This window comes from Monodelphis domestica, chromosome 2 (genome assembly GCF_027887165.1).
Source record: "Monodelphis domestica isolate mMonDom1 chromosome 2, mMonDom1.pri, whole genome shotgun sequence".
Lineage (NCBI taxonomy): Eukaryota > Metazoa > Chordata > Mammalia > Didelphimorphia > Didelphidae > Monodelphis > Monodelphis domestica.
In genome coordinates, this window is record NC_077228.1 from 528,509,266 (window position 1) to 528,515,644 (window position 6,379).

Here is a 6,379-nt window from a genome sequence, read left to right on the forward strand (position 1 = left end):
AGGTAATGGGGGTTAAGGGACTTACGCAGGGTCAAACAGCTGAGAAGTGTCTGAGGCCAGATATGAACCTAGGATCTCCCATCTCTAGACCTTTCTCTCAATCCACTGAGCTACCCAGATGCCTTAATTTTTCTTTAAATGTTTGATATAATTCAATTGTGAATCCATGTGACCCTGGGGAAGTCACTTGACCCCCATTGCCTAGCCCTGACCACTCTTCTGTCTTGGAACCAATACACAGTATTGACTCCAAGGTGGAAGGTAAGGGTTTAAAAAAATAAAAATAAAAATCTGTTATTTCTCCATATAATTACACAAACATAAACAAAGAAAAACAGATCAATTAATTGGGCAGGCAAATAAAAAAGCTAGAAAAAGAACAATTTTTAAATCCCCAATTAAAGACTAAATTGGAAATCCTAAAAAATCAAAGGAGAAATTAATAAAATTGAAAGTAAGAGAATTATTGACCTAATAAGTAAGACTAGGAGTTGGTTTTTTGAAAAAACAAATGAACTAGACATAACAATGGTTAATTTAATTCTAAAAAGAAAAGAAGTGTGAAGATAGGATTAACTCTCCCCTTGTCTATTTTTAGCTAATCAAATCAAGAACTTAATGTATTCCTACTTACCATTAGGTATGAGAGTTCACAAGTCACTTACTAGAGTAAGCTCACACCTCCAAAGGACACTGGCCACCCTCACCCACCCACCCTTGGGCAGTGCTAGGCAAATGGAAAGACTGCAATTAGTTTTTGTGATGGAGGGGGAAATGACAGAAAGAGACATGGAAAAACAGTAAAACAAAGTTGTTCAACAGTGCGATTGTATCTGACAAAGTATACAACATTCTGTTCCCATCTTCACCCCTCTACCAAGAGAAGGTAAGGGGGTGTCATCCCCTCTCCTCTGGGAACAAGACTGGTTATTGCAGTTAATCAGGGTTCAGCTGCTTAGGTACAATTTTCTTTTAATAAAAAAGCTAGGAAAGTGGCCCAGTGGATAGAGCCCTGGGCTTGGAATCAGGAAGACTCATTTCCAAGGGTTCAAATCTGGTTGTAAGTACTTCCTGACTGTGTGACCCTCCCTGAGTCATTTAATCCTGTTGCTCTCAGTTTCCTCATCTGTAAAATGAGCCATAGAAAGAAATGGCCAACCAACCACTCCATTATCTTTGCCAAAAAAAAAACCCAACCCAAAATGGGGTCACAAAGAGTTGAATAGGACTGAAACGACTGAACAGCAGAAATTGAATCTGTACCAATATCTAGATATTTATCTAAAAATATATGCCTCCCCCTTCCTTGGCCAGAGAGTTGTGCCTTGTAACAGGAAAAAACACGATTTTTAAGATGCAACTTGGGGAGGACTTCCGGTCAGGATGGCGGTGTAGAAGCAGCGAAAGTTCAGACCTCGGAAACCCTTCCTTACCGATTGCAAACAGAGTGCTCCTAGGCCACCAAAATTCAAGCTGAACAACAGGATAGACCTGGGGAAACCTCCTCCTGGACCTGGATCAAAAGGTATCACACCCCAAAAGCCAGAACCCTAGATCACTCGGATCTAAGGGGTAGACAGAAAGAAGGTCCCAGGACCCATCCCCCCCAACCCAGAGTGCTGAGCCCACGGCAGCAGTGGGAACCTCAGGGCTCTGAAGACTCACCTTGAAAGCAACCTGAGCCAGTCTCTGGGGTGCCCAACACAGACGGCAGGGAAACATAGAGAGAAGGGGGAAGCCGGTAGCCCCCTGGCTGGGTCCTTCCATCTGATTCTCAAGGGAGGTCCCAGCTTTAGGGCACCAGCTGAACCCAATCCCATCAGGAGCCCTCAGAGCTACTGAAGGGACAGAAAACTCAGGGCTGGCAAAGGGGTTGCTCCAAAGAGCTTACCTTGAAAGTAACCTGGGCCAGTTTCCAGGCATTCAACACAGACTGTGGAAGAGGAGGTTGCTGCTTTTTTTTTTCTTCCTTTTTTTGGCTCCGGGATCATTCAGCCCACACCACCTGAACCTAATCCCATCAGGAGCCCTCAGAGTCCAGGCAAGCCACAACCCCTCTCCCCTTAGAGAGCAGGGTCTTCTGAAAAAACAAAAACCTAGAGGCAAAGTCAAGATGGCAGCCTAGAAGGAGCATAGACCTGGCAGCCTGGCCAGAGCTTTAGAGATCCTCCATATCTGCTCCAGCCGTCCAGGAAGTTTAAAACTCAGAGTAAACCCAGCCCAACTAAGCTGAACTCAATCCCATCAAAAGTCTTCAGAACACAGGGAAGCCCAGGCTCCCCACCCATCCTCATTGACTGCTGGACTTTAAGCCAATCAAAAGTCTCCAGACGACAGGAAAGCTCAAACCCCCAACAACCCTCCCTCAGAGATTACACCAAGAGATCCTCTGTTAAGGCTCCAAGAGGGGAGACTGATAGAAGTCCCCAAAAAACAAAAAAATGAGAGGAACAAGAGCACAGACAAATACGGGGAGGAAAGAAGGGGTGAATTTGAACAAACAACAGAAACAGAAGAAAGAAACTACAATAGACAGCTACTACTCACCAAATGGAACAGAGGGGGAGAGATCAGCAAATGATAAATCAGAAATCCCAGCAAACTGGATACAGGCTGTGGAAGAACTCAAAACACAACTAAGAGAGGCTGAAGACAATTGGGAAAAGAACTTAAAAATTAAGATAAGTCATCTGGAAACAGAGGCACTTGAACTAAAACAAGAAAATAGTGTCCTGAAAGCCAAAATCATCCAGCTGGAAAATGAGGCAAAGGAGATGAAAGATGAGGCAAAGGAGATGAAAGATGAGATAAAGAGGATGAAAGACAATCTTCAAAGAAACTCAGACCAGAAGGAAAAAGATGACCAAAAAGCCAAAGATGAAATCCAATCTTTAAGAACCAGAGTAAAAAAACTAGAATCAAGTGACCTCACAAGGCAGCAGGACACTATAAAACAAAACAAAAAGAATGAAAAAAATTGAGGAAAATGTGAAGCATCTCATTCACAAAACAGACGATTTAGAAAATCGTTCAAGAAGAGACAATTTAAGAATAATTGGACTACCAGAAGACCACGACAAAAGAAAAAGCCTGGACATAATACTAGAGGAAATTATCCAGGAAAACTGTCCCAAAATCCTAGAACAAGAGGGGAAAGTGGAGATTGAAAGAATCCACAGATCACCCCCTGTATTTAATCCCCAACAGACAACACCAAGAAATGTTATAGCCAAATTCAAAAACAATCAGATGAAAGAACAGGTATTACAAGCAGCCAAGAAGAAACCATTCAGATACCATGGAAACATGGTGAGGATAACACAGGATCTGTCTGCATCCACACTGAAGGACCAAAAGGCATGGAATATGATATTCTGGAAAGCAAGGGAACTAGGCCTACAGCCAAGAATAAAATACTCATCAAAACTGACTATATTCTTACAGGGGAAAGTATGGTCATTTAACACAACAGAAGAGTTCCAAGCATTCATAAATAAAAGACCAAACCTGAATAGAAAATTTGAAGTCCAACCACAGAACTCAAGAGAATCATCAAAAGGTAATTAAAAAAGAGGGGGAAAACAACAACAACAACAAAAAAGGTTTTTTAAAAGAGACTCAATAAGTTAAAATGATATGTATCCCTATAAGAAAAGAGGTCATTGGCAACTCTTAAAAACTGTTGCTATCACCTAAGCAGCTAGAAGAACTACACTCAGAGGGAATAGTGACAAACTGTATAGGATGAAAGGACAAGACATAAATAGGTATATAGATATATGCATGCATAAATACATATACATGTGTATGTATATATATATATATACATGACTAAAGCTAAAAAAGAAAAGAGGTTATGACTAAAAGAAATGGGAAAAGAAACAAATGGGGGTAAATTTATATGTCACAAAGAAGCTCATGGCGGGAGGGGGGAGAACACCGATACACTGGAAGGGTAAAGAGGTTGGAGATAGGGAAATACTCAACTCTTACGTACTTTGAAACTGACCCAAAGAGGGAAGAACAATCCAATCCATTGAGGAAGAGAATAGATTTGCGCCCTATAGGGGAGTAGAAGGGTAAAAAACAGACTGGTGGGGAGGGAAGCAGTACAAGGGAGGGAGAGGGTGGGGGGGAAATTTTAAAAAGACTACAGGGGAAAATAAGGGAGGGAATAAGAAGGGAGGGGGGTAAAAAGGGAAATACAAGGGGGACTGATTTAAAGTAAATCCCTGGACTAAAAGGTAGAGCTGAAGAAGAAAGGTTAGAATTAGGGAAAGATATCAAAATGCCAGGGAGTCCACAAGTGACAGTCATAACATTGAACATGAATGTGATGAACTCACCCATAAAACGTAGACGAATAGAAGAATGGATTAGAATCCAAAACCCTACCATATGTTGTCTCCAAGAAACACACATGAGGCGAGTAGACACCGTAGACACCCACAAGGTCAGAATTAAAGGATGGAGTAAGACCTTCTGGGCCTCAACTGACAGAAAGAAGGCAGGAGTGGCAATCATGATATCTGATAAAGCCAAAGCAAAAATAGACCTGATCAAAAGGGATAGGGAAGGTAATTATATTTTGTTAAAAGGGACTTTAGATAATGAGGAAATATCACTAATCAACATATATGCACCAAATAATATAGCACCCAAATTTCTAATGGAGAAACTAGGAGAATTGAAGGAAGAAATAGACAGTAAAACCATATTAGTGGGAGACTTGAACCAACCATTATCAAATTTAGATAAATCAAATCAAAAAATAAATAAGAAAGAGGTAAAAGAAGTGAATGAAATCTTAGAAAAATTAGAATTAATAGACATATGGAGAAAAATAAATAGGGATAAAAAGGAATACACCTTCTTCTCAGCACCACATGGCACATTCACAAAGATTGACCATACATTAGGTCACAGAAACATGGCACACAAATGCAGAAAAGCAGAAATAATAAATGCAGCCTTTTCAGACCACAAGGCAATAAAAATAACGATCAGTAATGGTACATGGAAAACCAAATCAAAAGCTAATTGGAAACTAAACAATATGATACTCCAAAATCATTTAGTTAGAGAAGAAATCATAGAAACAATTAATAATTTCATCGAGGAAAATGACAATGGCGAGACATCCTTTCAAACCTTTTGGGATGCAGCCAAAGCGGTAATCAGAGGTAAATTCATATCCCTGAGTGCATATATAAACAAACTAGGGAGAGCAGAGATCAATCGATTGGAAATGCAAATAAAAAAACTCAAAAGTGACCAAATTAAAAATCCCCAGCAGAAAACCAAACTAGAAATCCTAAAAATTAAGGGAGAAATTAATAAAATCGAAAGTGACAGAACTATTGACTTAATAAATAAGACAAGAAGCTGGTACTTTGAAAAAACAAACAAAATAGACAAAGTACTGGTCAATCTAATTTTAAAAAGGAAGGAAGAAAAGCAAATTAACAGCATCAAAGATGAAAAGGGGGACATCACCTCTGATGAAGAGGAAATTAAGGCAATCATTAAAAATTTCTTTGCCCAATTATATGGCAATAAATACACCAATCTAGGTGATGTGGATGAATATATACAAAAATACAAACTGCCTAGAATAACAGAAGAAGAAATAGAATTCTTAAATAATCCCATATCAGAAAATGAAATCCAACAAACCATCAAAGAACTTCCTAAGAAAAAATCCCCAGGGCCTGATGGATTCACCTGTGAATTCTATCAAACATTCAAAGAACAACTAATCCCAATATTATACAAACTATTTGACATAATAAGCAAAGAGGGAGTTCTACAAACTCCTTTTACGACACAAACATGGTACTGATTCCAAAACCAGGCAGGTCAAAAACAGAGAAAGAAAACTATAGACCAATCTCCCTAATGAATATAGATGCAAAAATCTTAAATAGGATACTAGCAAAAAGACTCCAGCAAGTCATCACAAGGGTCATCCACCATGATCAAGTAGGATTTATACCAGGGATGCAGGGCTGGTTCAATATTAGGAAAACCATCCACATAATTGACCACATCAACAAGCAAACCAACAAGAACCACATGATTATCTCAATAGACGCAGAAAAAGCCTTTGATAAAATACAACACCCATTCCTATTAAAAACACTAGAAAGCATAGGAATAGAAGGGTCATTCCTAAAAATAATAAACAGTATATATCTAAAACCATCAGCTAATATCATCTGCAATGGGGATAAACTAGATGCATTCCCAATAAGATCAGGAGTGAAACAAGGATGCCCATTATCACCTCTACTATTTGACGTTGTACTAGAAACACTAGCAGTAGCAATTAGAGAAGAAAAAGAAATTGAAGGCATCAAAATAGGCAAGGAGGAGACCA